Source organism: Mirounga angustirostris, unplaced genomic scaffold (assembly GCF_029215605.1).
Source record: "Mirounga angustirostris isolate CCGP_5_RB_7025 unplaced genomic scaffold, mMirAng1.0.hap1 SCAF_12, whole genome shotgun sequence".
Classification (NCBI taxonomy): Eukaryota; Metazoa; Chordata; class Mammalia; order Carnivora; family Phocidae; genus Mirounga; species Mirounga angustirostris.
This window is the reverse complement of record NW_026991720.1, coordinates 17,314,959-17,328,502: the sequence shown is the minus strand read 5'-3', so window position 1 is coordinate 17,328,502 and position 13,544 is coordinate 17,314,959. Positions and strand designations below refer to the sequence as shown.

At 37.2% G+C, this 13,544-nt stretch overlaps 1 protein-coding gene and 1 long non-coding RNA gene across 2 annotated transcripts in view; one reads left to right on the top strand and one right to left on the bottom strand.

The window, feature by feature from the left end:
- MTPN (myotrophin) overlaps positions 1 to 13,544 on the bottom strand; it is a 56,268-nt gene that overhangs the window by 4,343 nt on the left and 38,381 nt on the right. The window lies entirely within an intron of this gene.
- Positions 1 to 13,544, top strand: part of LOC135362057 (uncharacterized) — a 161,989-nt gene that overhangs the window by 147,272 nt on the left and 1,173 nt on the right. Inside the window, exon 4 of the long non-coding RNA XR_010406352.1 lies at positions 6,303 to 6,423. This is a non-coding gene — a long non-coding RNA (uncharacterized LOC135362057). The remainder of the gene's footprint in view (positions 1 to 6,302; positions 6,424 to 13,544) is intronic.

Genomic DNA, 13,544 nt, shown 5'->3' with positions numbered 1-13,544 from the left:
GACAGACAAATGATCCAATATGACAGAGGTGGATGAGAATAATAGTGTCATGCGCATGGATGAGAGGTCTCTTAGCCAGAATGGGACGCAATAGGAGGATGTAAGGGAGAAAGGCTTCTGAATGAGGCAGTGCTTGAGCTGAGTCTTGAGGAGTAAGCACAAGATGATTAGGTAAACCAAGAAGATAACATCCTAGGAAGTGCTACATTATTACAAAGTCTTCTATATGATTATAAAGATCTCTATTTCTTCATTTTCTAATTGAATTTAACTGCTTCATGGAACACAGGCAACTCATAGTCAAGTAGGAGAGAAATCTGTGAGGGAGAACTTCAGTGTGGTGAGTCCTCTATGGGATGTGGGACAATAACTGGGATCATTGTATTCAAAACCATTTATTTGATCACTGCTTTTATGACTAGCATTATAAACTATAATTCTGCACTAACAAAAAGTTGAGTATTTTAGTGAACATTGCTTGCTTTTTAGCTGTCAGAATTCATTTCCCTTCTTTTGATAATAGCAACCTAATTTCATTTTGGGGGTTCTTTGGTCCCACTGTGTGGAGTCCTGGGACCATGTAACTGAAAGTGCCATGTATTTTCCTCATCAAGTGTCAAAGATTTATTTGACTCAGGCAGGACTCTCACTTCTGGATTTTGAATCTTGATAGAGAACAAAAAGAGTTCATTTATTCCTGTGGCATGAACTAGACGAGACGGCTGAGGAGTTTCTGCTACCTTGAGGCCTGTAGCTTCCAGAGCTCCTCCCTCTTCTGAGCCTGGTCCTCCAGCTGTCCTATTGGTTCTATGACTAGTCCCAGTATCTTGAAAAATTCCTTTTTCTACCTGTTAAGAGTCAATTGCTGCCATCTGTAGCAAAAACAACAAAAATCTAGCTGATTTACATTAAGTCACTTTTCCCCCCTAATTTTAATAGATGTATCACAGAACTCAAGATACACAAAAGCCCCACAAAACTCATATAATTCTATATAGGTCAGATACTTTTATTAACATTTTAGTGTTTGTCTCCTCTTTTGTTCTAAATATGCATATACACGTATTTCTTTTAAAAATAAATGAGTAACCCTAGGAGAACTAGGGTGACTATCAGACAACAGAAAAGATAAACCAGTATTACCAACAAGAGGGGCATTTCATAAGATAAAAAGTTCAATGGTCGAATTTCAAAAATGAAACTGAGAAAACAGTTCTATTTATAATAGCATTAAAAAGAAAATATGTAGAAATCTAACAAAGTCAAACCAATTCTGAAAACGATGAACCAGTTTTATTAATATGGATAAGAATATTAAAATCATTTTTTAGTACTTGATGCAGTTACTAACAAGTTTATATAAATCAGTATATTTGGCTTCACCCCTTCCTTGAGGAAACCATCTTTAATCATTTGTTTTTAATTCTAGTGATTATTTTCATAGCTCTAAATAATATACTCATGTTACTATGTGCATTATTAAGTTTAGATATTATCTTCTTACTTCCTGCTATATGGATGAGGCTTTAGCTCATTACCACCTTCTTCCCCAGACTGTCCCATTTCTTGTATTTAAAATACCAGTTTGTTTCTCTATAAATTTAAATGATCGTTATTTAAACCTTTATTTCTTGTTCCATCAGTTCTGACAGTACCTCATCCCTCTATAAGATACTTTCTCTACCCTCCCATCACTTCCTGTACTTCTTGCCAGCTTTTCTATTTTGTCAAGATCAACTTTTATATTCTGTTCTGTAAGAACGTCTCTGTTTGATTCTTTTTTATCCCTCAAAGTCACCACGGTATTACATCCCCAGGACTCTCTTTATCTTTCAACTGTTAAGTGTGTATCTTTTGACCACCTTCACTCATTTTGTCCATCCCCCAACGCCCCCCACCTCTGACAACCACCAATCTGTTCACTGTATCTATGAGTTCAGTGTGTGTGTGTGTGTGTGTGTGTATTTAAAGATTCCACATATAAGCGACATTATAGTGTTGGTCTGTCTCTCATTTCACTTAGCATAATGCCCTGAAGACCCATCTATGTTGTTGCAAATGGCAGAATTTCCTTTTTTTAATGCCTGAATAATATTCCTGTGTGTGTGCACACGTGCATGTGTATTATACACATTTTCTTTATCCATCTGTTGATGGACACTCAGGTTGTTTGCATGTCTTGGCTACTGCTGATAATGCTGCATTGAACATGGGGCTGCAGACGTCTTCTCAAGACGGTGATCTCATTTCCTTCAGATAAATACCCAGAAGTGGAATTGCTGGGTCATATTTTTAATTTTTTTTCAGGGAACTCCATACTGTTTTCCATGGTGGTTACATCAATTTAGATTCTCACCAACAGGGTTCCCTTTTCTTCATATCCTCACCAACATTGGTTATGTCTTGTCTTTTTGATGACAGCCATTCTAACAGGTGAGAGGTGATATCTCATTGTGGTTTTGATTTGCATTTCCCTGATGATTAGGGAAGCACCTTTACCCAGTTGGCCATCTGTACGTGGTCTTTGGGAAAATGTTCAGGTCCTCTACCTGTATTTTAATAATCAGATTGTGTTTTTTCCTCTACTGAGTTGTAGTTCTTTATATATTATGGATATTAACCCCCTATATACTAGATTTGCAAACCCTTCTCTCATTACATTGGTTGTCTTTTAATTTTGTTAATTTCCTTTGTCGTACAGAGGCTTTTTGTTTGATGTAGTCCCACCTACTTATTTTTGCTTTTCTTGTCTTTGCTTTTGGTGTCAAATCCAAAAAGACACTGCCAACACAGATGTTAAGGAGCTTAACCCCTATGTTTTCTTCTAGGAATATTACTGTTTTCAGGTCTTATGTTCAAGTCTTTAATCCATTTTTAGTTGATTTTTATGTAAGGTGTAAGATAGTTGTCCAGTTTCATTCTTTTACATGTGGCTGTCCAGTTTTCCCAACACCATTTATTGAAGAGGCTGTCATTTTCCCACTGTACATTCTTGGTTCCTGTGTTATAAATGAGTTGACCATATAGATGGGGGTTTATTTCTGGGTGCTCTGTTCTGTCCTACTCATCTGTGTCTGTTTTTATGCTAACACATTACTGTTTTAATTAGTATAAGCTTTGTAATAGGTTTTGAAATCATGAAGTGTGATGCATCCAGCTTTGTTTTTCTTTCTCAAGACTGCTTTGACTATTTGGAATCTTCTGTGGTTCCACATATAAAGCTGGGAATTGTTTCTTCTGTATCTGTGAAAATGCCATTGGAATTTTGATAGGGACTGCACTGACTTAGCTGATTATTTTGGGTATTATGTATGTTTTAACAATATAAATTATTCTCTCAAACAGTAGTGCTAAGAGTATTAAGGTTGGTAGGGTGGTTTTATCCTATAAGGTCATTTAAGGATCTAGGTCCTTTTCCCATTTTATTGTCCCCATCGTCTGGCTCAAGCTGGCTATCTTCTACATTTGCTTCCACCATAATCTTTTCCTACAGACTTGTTCCTTTTTCAGTATTTTCTATTATGGTAAACACCACCACCATCTTCCAGGAAATGTGCAGACACCACGCAGTTTTTGTTTACTTCCCACATTATCAGTCACCAAGTCTTTAGACCAGACTATTCTTAACATTTCTCAGCTGTCCTTGCTACCATTACTTTCTTAGCTCAGGATTTTTACACAGAGATCCTAATTCAATAATTTCCTATCTTTTCTCACTTTTTCAAAAAAGATTTTATTTATGGGGGTGTGAGAGAGAGCACAAGTGGGGGGAGGGGCAGAGGGAGAAGTGGACTCCCTGCTGAGTGGGGAGCCCAACATGGGGCTTGATCCCAGGATTCTGGGGTCATGACCTGAGCCAAAGGCAGCGTTTAACTGACCGAGCCACCCAGGCACACCTCTTTTTTCACTTCTTACACCATTTCAATTCAGATTTCATACGTCTATTTGGGTGATGTTTGTTAAAATCCAAGTCTGATCATACTACCCACCTACCAAAAAACCTTAATGGCATCCTAACAGAAGAGAATGAAGATAAATAGTATGACAAATGCATCATCTGCTCACTATTTACCTGTCTAGTCATAGTTCTTGCTAAATCCTTTCTAGTGTATGTTGTAGCTGTGGAGAGTCTTTTTTTTATCTTACCCTAATGCATCATGGCTTCTCTTTGTCCCTGTGACTTTTCTAACATTGTTGCTTCTGTTTAGAATGGTCTCCCAATTCTCTATTGGATTCCTGGACACAAGTTTCTAAGATTCAGCTCAGGTGTCAACTGCTTTATGAATTGCACTGCCTGAAGTTGTAATGGCATCCTTATTTATAACATCATCCCCTTGACCTCCAGGACCACACTTGACCTCTTCCTTCAAATCCCTACTGTGTCACATATAAATTCCTGCCACAGCAGCCATAACACTTTAATGTACTGGTTTTATGTACCTGTCTCCCTCTACTAGACTTGACTTCCTCTGCTTCAGGGGTTGAGAAGAAATAGGATCCCCAGACTCCTGTAGAGCTACAGATGGCCATCTGACACAAATTTGGCCTCTCCCACGAAGGGCTTTCCTTCTTCAATAAAGCCCCGGGAGGGCAGAGTCCTTAGCTCTTTCCTTTTGTTCCTACACAAAACACAGACACAATGCCGGGAGGTTCGGCAGTCATCTTGTGACCATAAGGCCTGGGGAAGAGAAGGGAGTGTGGGATGTTGATGACACAGCACAGCCAGCTGCCCAGCCTTGGACTGCACACCTCAGGCATCTTGTTCTGAGTCACTTTCTTGTTTAAATCACTGTAGGAGGAGTTTTTGTTACAGCTGAGCTCTATTTCTCTTAAGGCAGTTACCATAGTCTGTAATTACATTAAAAGACCTGTCTCCCCCAAATTAGGCTGGGATCCACGAGGGCAAGGGTCTTGTTATATTCATCTCTGTACTTTTAACACGTAGGATGATACCTGGTATATGGCAGATGCTCAACAAAATTTTATACGTGGGTCACAGTGCAGATGAATATTATTAACATCAATCTTACCCTTGGTGATCATACATATCCACCACGTTAAAAGGAAAAACTACCTTTTCTACCATCTTGTGTATACACATACCAAATCACTGTTAGAAAGAAAACTGCAAAATATTTATTTTGAATCCCTATGCATTTTAGAACAGTCGAGAAACTGCTCATTAAGAACTCCATTATCTCATGATTTGGGGCATCTGTTTACAGTTCCATGGTAGTATGATAAAGTGTTCCGAACCTGGGAACTTTCAATTGAGTATACATTTAAAATACTACCATTACCATAAAAGTTATACAATTCAGTTTTGGAATCTACTAAAAACAGTAACACTAAAAAAATTATTCAAATACCTACATTTACATATGTTGTGTAATGTTATTTACTGGTACAGGATTTAACAGCACATTTAATTTACATATTGATACAAGAGATAATATTTCTGGGTACCCCAAAGAATCTAATGCAGTAGTCAACACAGTGAATGTTATGTTTCTTAAATTTTATAGTTTTTGGTTTTTAACCTAATACTATAGATATATCATCATCTCGTTTTATTCTCACAGCTGCCCTGTAAAGTAGGCACTTTTTTTTTTTTTAAGATTTTATTTTTGAGAGAGAGAAAGAGCAGGCGTGGGAGAGAGGGGCAGAGGGAGAAGCAGACTCCCCATGGAGCAGGGAGCCCGATGAGGGGCTTGATCCCAGGACCCCGGGATCATGACCTGAGCTGAAGGCAGACGCCCAACCAACTGAGCCACCCAGGTGCCCCTGTTCTCTGTTTTAATAGAGATTTAACTTAAGCTCAGAGAGGTTAAGAAATTTGCCCAAAGTCAGTCAGCAAGTTAAAGAAACTAGAGCTTTCTGACTGTACATCTTGTGTTCCATGCTGTCTTTAGTTAAAACTGACCTATGGCTTTTCCCCTAAAAATGTTAGGGTGAGACTCAGATTCTAGAATTTATTAACTTAGGTATACTCAACATTTTTGTGCCTCCTACAGGAAAATGAAGAACCTTATACAATTATGTATACAATGTGTCATCTGTTGAACACTTTCAAGCTAAAAACATTGTTACAGAAACCAATTCCTAAGAGTATTCAACATTTATAAAGTTTCTATTAAGTGCTAGACATAGTTTTGATTGTTTTACTAGAACACAGTCATCTTTTTTTTTTTTTTACATATTGTTTATGGCTGCTTTTCTGCTACAACAGCAGAGGTGAGCAGTTGTAACAGAGACCATGTGACCTGCAAGGCCTAAAATATTTATTATTTGGTCCTTTACAGAAATTGTCTGTCAACTCCTATTCTGGGGAATTAAAGAGAACAAGAGGCTGGTTCTCTGCATATTTTCACAACCTAGAGAGGACAAGGGAAAGGATCACGAATGCAAACATAATTCAGTGTGGTAAGTACAGGCATACCTCCTTTTAATGTGCTTCGCTTTACTGCACTTCACAGATACATATTTTAACAAATGGAAGGTTTGTGGGAACCCGGGATCAAACAAACCTATCAGTGCCATTTTTCCAATAGTATTTGCTCGTTTCATGTCTCTGTGTCACATTTTGGTAATTCTTGCAATATTTCAAACTTTCTTCATTTTACATTTTGGTGATCTGTGATCTTTGATGTTCCCGCTGTAATTGTTTTGGGGCACCACGAACTGTACCCATATAAGATGGTGAACTTAATCGATACATGACATGCGTATTCTGACTGTTCCACTGACTGGCCAGTTCCCTCTCTCCCTCTCCTCCAGCCTCCCTATTCCCTGAGACACAGTATGAAATTGGGCCAATTAATAACCCTACAGTGGCCTTTAAGTGTTCAAGGGAAATGAAGAGTGAGTTGCAGGTTTCTCATTTGAAATGTGGCGGTATGAGATGATAAAACGCTGACACGATGAGGTGCAGTGGGGTGAATGATGTAGGCATGGCCACATAGCATTAGGCTACTACTGACCTGAGGATAGTCAGGAGGAGGATCATCTGAATCTGGACTGTGGCTGACCAAGGGTAACTGACACCGTGAAATGCACAACTCTGGATGGGGGGGGGGGGGGGCGGGGGGGACTACTGTGCTGGCTTGTTGCTGCAGAAGAGAAAACTTCCTAGGCTTACATGGTAAGGAACTTGCTCAAAACCACAGAGCTATTAAGAAGCAGAACCGAGAACTAAAGTTGGGGGGGGGGGGTTGGTGTGGCACCACAGCCCCCCGTATATGTCATGACAAAAACTATTTAATAAGATTGCAGACTAAAAGATCTAAATGGGTAAAAACAAGGAGTTTACAATGGGCTTATCTGTGTCTGAGATTTGGGAAACATTTAAAGAGTGTAACAATTGGCTTCATTACTGAGGTGGTAAGATTTGTGGCTGTATTAATTCTGACAGTGCAGTTCCTCCTTAAAGCAATTCAGAAAGACACTGCTGAGTTCTTTGAGAGTCACCTGTCCTAAAACATTTTTAAAACCAGACTTGCCTATGTTAAATGGAACAGAACTTCGGGGTTCTGAGCAATCATAAAATCTGTGCTTGAGAGTATGGAAAGCTGTCTAGGTTTTATTGGGGTGGGGTAGGGAGTAATTAGAGTGAAAAATGGTTCTACCTGCAAGCATGTACTTGTTTATGCTGAGAAGGGTGACTTCCCAATCTCTGGATCTTATCCACTGGATTCTCCATTCAAGCAGCAAAATCTGTACCACAGACACTTTCAGAATTTGACGATGTTGCTATTTGAGAAGGGTATTTGGTTTTTATCATTAACTGGCTGCTTGATTTTTTAAATATAACACAAATATGTTTAGCAGAGGGCGCCTGGGTGGCTCAGTCGTTAAGCGTTTGCCTTCAGCTCAGGTCATGATCCCAGGGTCCTGGGATCGAGCCCCACATTGGGCTCCCTGCTCAGTGGGAAGCCTGCTTCTCGCTCTCCCACTCCCCCCACTTGTGTTCCCTCTCTCGCTGTCTCTCTCTCTGTCAAATAAATAAATAAAATCTTTTATATATATATATATTTAGCAAAAACATCGATGTTATAAGATGGTCCTCTAAATTTTCTTAAACTGTTTAGTATTTTTTACTCTTTAGAGCAATTGTACATTAAACATTAATAGTTTCACTTCCTTTTTATAAAAGGAAGGTATCTCACATTATCCTACTCACACAGGAGCAGGCAACGTAGAGTTGTCTGAAACAGCTAGGAGTCACCATAATTAGTGCTGCACAATCAGTGGTCCCCTATTTGTCACACGGTTATAGTAGACTTGCTAAGGAGGGAACTTCTTTGACACAGTGAAGCAGAGAAACAATGGAAAACAAAAAAAGCCCAAGTTTCTTTGGATTTCTTCGTCTCAGATACAGCCTAATGTGCTAAACACCACTAATAACAAATGACCATGTATAATAACAACTGAAGTATGCTGGAGGTTTGTTAATCTAGGAAAACAGTAATTAGCATGTTTTAAAACTTGGATTAAATTTTCAATTCACAAGATTTTCATTCTCACATGCCAGAGTACCAACTTTTTCTATTTGTTTAAAAGAATTCTCATTCTCACAGGAAGTTGAGTGGTCATTTTTAATAGCAGTATGTACTTATATAGGGACAGAATATGAACACACACCAGAGTGGATGACACAGTTTTACCTTGTCTACATTCTAAATTATAGCAAACGTAACATCTTTAAAAGAGGAGTAGAAGTAAACATTTAAATATTTCCCTTTTCCCCACACTGGTTTATTTAGAAGTGGTTTTTCTTAGGATTAGGAAACAAGGATACTTCTTAAAATCCAATTATCAATTATATAAATTATAAGGCATTACATAAATTATAAGGAATTTTAGTATTCATATAGAAATGTTGATTTAAGTTAGATAATACATATCCTAACAATATAGGAAATGTTTAACATGATAGTGTATTAATGCTACAGGCAAACTTTCAAAGAACTGTATCTCAACTGACAAACTAGATTTAAAACAAATTACACATATACCAAAATACATGTAGCTGGGAAAAAGAAATGAATTTTGGACTTATGAGAGTCCACTGGCTAATAATACAATTCAAGAGTATCATACCGTGATTAACTCTCTTCTAAGTAATGTGTTCATGAAACGATGCTATTATTCAGGCAGATGAGATTTTAGGAAGATCAGTTCAGTAATAAACAATGAAAATTCCAGATCACTGTCCTATAAGCTCTTGTTTGGCTGCATTAATTGATAATAAAACTTTTCAACAAGCAAGCATTAGCACAGGTGAATAAAAGCATCCAGAATGATAAGATACATTCTCAACTTGCATCACTTAGGAAAGATCATTTTCCCACTGAGGGTTAGAGTTTTAAGACGATGTGTGCTATAAATTTCAAACTATTCATGAGCTAGAAGAGGAATCTGCAAACTATGACCCAGATGTTTGTTTCTGTAAGTGAAGTTTTACTGGAATGCAGCCATGCTTGTCATTTCTGTACGTCTATGGCAGCTTTTTAAAATTATAGTTGACACACAATGTTCCATGAGTTTCAGGTACACAACAGTTATCGGACAACTCTATACGTCATGGTTTGCTCACTGCAAGTGTAGCTACCATCTGTCACCATACAACCCTATCACAATGCCACTGACTATATTCCTTTGCTGTACCTTTCATCCCCATGACGTATACGTTCCATAACTGGAAGCTTGTACTCTGATTCCCCTTCACCCATTTTGCCCATCCTCCTACCCCGTCCCCTCTGACAACCACCAGTTTGTTCTCTGTAATTATGGGTCTGTTTATGCTTTTTGTTTTGCTTCTTAGATTCCACATAAGTAGAATCATATGGTATTTGTCTTTCTCTGATTTCACTTACCATTATACCCTCTAGATCTGTCCATGTTGTTGCAAATGGCAAGATTTCTTTCCTTTTTATGGCTGAGTAATATTCCATAGCGCGCACACGTGTGTGTGTGTGTGTGTGTGTATTTCATCTATCTATGGACACTAGACTGCTTCCATATCTTGGCTATTCTAAATAATGCTGCAGTAAACATGGAAGTGCACATACCTTTCCGTATTAGTGTTTTACTCTTCTCTGGGTAAATACCCAGTAGTGGAATTATTGGATTGTATGGTATTTCTGTTTTTAATTTTTCTAAGAAACCTCCATACTGTTTTCTACAATGGCTGTATTGATTTACATTCCCACCAACAGTGCACAACAGTTATTTTTTTCCATGTCCTTGACAACACTTGTTATTCCTTATCTTTTTGATACTAGCCATTCTGACTGGTATAAGGTATTCTTATCTCATTGTGGCTTTGATTTACTTTCTCTAATGATTAGTAATGTTGAGCATCCTTTCATGTGCCTCTTGGCCATCTATATGTGTTCTTTGGGAAAATGTCTATTTGATTATTTGGGTGTTTTTGGTGTTGAGTTGTAGGTTTATATAATTTGGATATTAACCCCTTACTGAACATATTATTTGTAAATCTCTCATTTGGTAGGCTGCCTTTTCATTTTGTTAATAGGGTCTTTCACTGTGCAAAGGCTTTTTATTTTGGTGTAGTTCTGTTTATTTTTGTTTCCCTTAGAAAAATGTTGCTAAGGCCAATGTCAAAGAGATTACTATTTTTTTTTTCTGGGAAATTTATTTTAGGTCTCACTTTCAGGTCTTTACTCCAGTTTGAGTTTATTCTTTGCACTTGATGTAAAAGTGGTCCAGTTTTACTCTTTTGTTTGTAATTGTGCAGTTTTCTTGTCATCATTTATTAAAGACTTTTCCTCATTGTATATTCTTGCCTCCTTGGTCATAGATTTACTGACCATATTAAGCATGGGTTTGTTCCGTTGCATTGAACAGAATGTATGTATTTCTGACATACTGTTTCATTATAGCTTTGTAGTATATATCTTGAAATCAGGAGTTGTGATGCCTCCAGTTTTTTCTTTCTCAAGACTGCCTTGGCTATTCAGGTTTTCTGTGATTCCATACAGATTTCAGTACTTGTTCTAGTTTGTCCACTTCTCTATCACAGAAGTCGGTTTCACACTCTTGCTTGGGCTTCTTCCTCCTCTGCTGCTGCTACATTTCCCAGGATGCTTCTTGACCCTGCATTTTAACCTGTTTCACGTGTGTCCTTTCCCTTGTCTCTTCTCCCCAGTTTTACATAATGTTTTTCATGTACTTCTTTTCATCTTATAGGTTGTTATTTAACAATCTATAGTAGGTTATTTTTTTTTACTTTAGTGTTTGTTTTGTATTTTAATATTCATTTAGATTTATTCACATACTCATTTCTTGGTTATAATCCTTCTTGCATCTCAGTTTCTCTCTTTGGGTTTAATTTGTTTCTTCCTGAAGTGCATCCCAATCTTCACTTGTTACTCAGGGTGCTGACCACTTCTGGGCTTGGAACAGCCTTGGATCAGCTCCTACCTTTTCTAACAAAACTCTTTTGCTCATCTTGGGGAATGTTTTCTTCTTCAACCCCATCCCCTCTGCTTTCTGTGTCTCAGGATTCATTACAATTTCTTCTCTAATGAACCGCTTCTTATATTTCAAAGCAAGTATTGATTCATTCATTTTAAAAACCACTTTTCTGTCATAGGAGGGCAGAAAGGGGATACCATGGCATGTGTTCATACCTCAATCTTGAAGTGGAAGTTCCACATGTATTCATCTTTTTAAAAAAATCACTAGCTCAAAAAAAAAAAAAAAAATCAGGCCAAATAACTTTTACCTACAGAAATAAACGTGTTTCATTTCTCATAACTGTCCCTGACTATAATTCTGCTAGGGAAAGAACATGGACTTAGGAGCCATAATTCTGGAACAAATCTCACTTTGACGTTTGGTAGATACTTAACCTCCCTGAGCCAAATGGTTTCCTTATCTATAATATGAAGATGATTATACCTATGTATTTGGGTTGACAGAAATTAAAGGAGATAATATAAACAAAGTGCTTAGTACATATTATGTTCTCCACAGATGAATTAAATGTTTTTAATTCCCACTTGTGTCATAAACTTCATCTTCCATTGCATGAAATTGAAAACAAAAACTTGGCCAGTAAGTGATCTAGCATATCACATAGTTTGATTTTGAATATTCTAGTTACCCTCTTTGTCTTTGTGGTTTTTCTTTTTACCCCCATTAGTTGTAATCATACTGAGTTTTTAACTTTGTTTACTTTGGCTTTTTTCCTATACTAACGCTATACCAGCTGGATAATATATTAAAAATGTCAATTTGGTAAACTTTTCAAACTAAGTACTTTTAAAATGAATTCATAATAATCCATAAGGATTCAAACTTTTGATAAAAGGCAGAACCAGATTTCATAATACAGACATTGATTGTAACGAAGTGCTCTGGAACAGCCTTATTTTAGCAACTAAGGATTTTTGGAAGAGCACAATCAATTTCCAAAACAAATATTTGGCTAACAAAACTGTAGGGTATCCATTAAAGAAGCTTATGCAATAATAAAAAATCAAAGTAATTTTGAAAAAAAGAACTAAATTTTACTATGCCACTTTCATAAAGGTTAAAAAAACCCTTTCATCTAAAATAACAGCTCTGCATGGGTACAATTGATCTGCCATTAACAGAGCCATCTCTGAATGTCACTTAGCTTCCAAAATCAAGGCTCAGACACAAATAAAAGAAAAAATAAGCTAGTTAAAAGTCAAACAACTCAATCAATAATGTAGCAACAGTGTATATAATTACAGAGACCCTTCTAAGAAAATCTATTAGGGCCTAATGTACATGCAGATCAAGGCAGAAGATTCTTTAACAATGGAATCTTACAGTCATGTCTCAATGACCTGGAGCAACATGCTTTGGAAATAAGGATTACCAACGATGATTTGGGACTTCTCTAGCGTAACAATAATTGCTTTGTCCTGTGAGGAAAGAGAGGCTTATCAGAAAGAAATACAGAGCCTTGCGATAGGGCTAAAAAGAAAGAGCCTGCTTAGGAGCATCTCATTTAATGATCAGAGCCTAAGCTAAAAAGGATTCTTTTTGCTTAGGAGCATCTCATTTAATGATCAGAGCCTAAGCTAAAAAGGATTCTTTTTTAGCTTTTTTAACTAGGTTTATATTAGGTTTTTATTTTCAGAGACCAAAACAGATGGGTAGAATCATATCAAAGGTGGAGGAACAAATCTTGTTTTATCTTTTATTCTGACTTATGAATTTGTATTTTGGGCTGTAATTGACATAAAATTTGTATTAGTTTATGATTTGATACATACATATATTGCAAAATGATTACCACAATAAAGTTAACATCTATCGCCTCCTCCCAGTTTTTTTCTTGTGATGAGAACTTTTAAGATTTACTCAGTAATTTTCAAATATATAAGACGGTATTATTACTGTTTCTTTTACTATATACTTAGCAGACAGGTTGAGGCCAGGGGAATTAAGTCCATGCTGAGGAACGGAGCTGAGTAGCGAAGAGAAATCAGATCCTGGTAATATGACTTAAGCACAGGGTCAGGCGGTGTGCGGCAACTGTACTT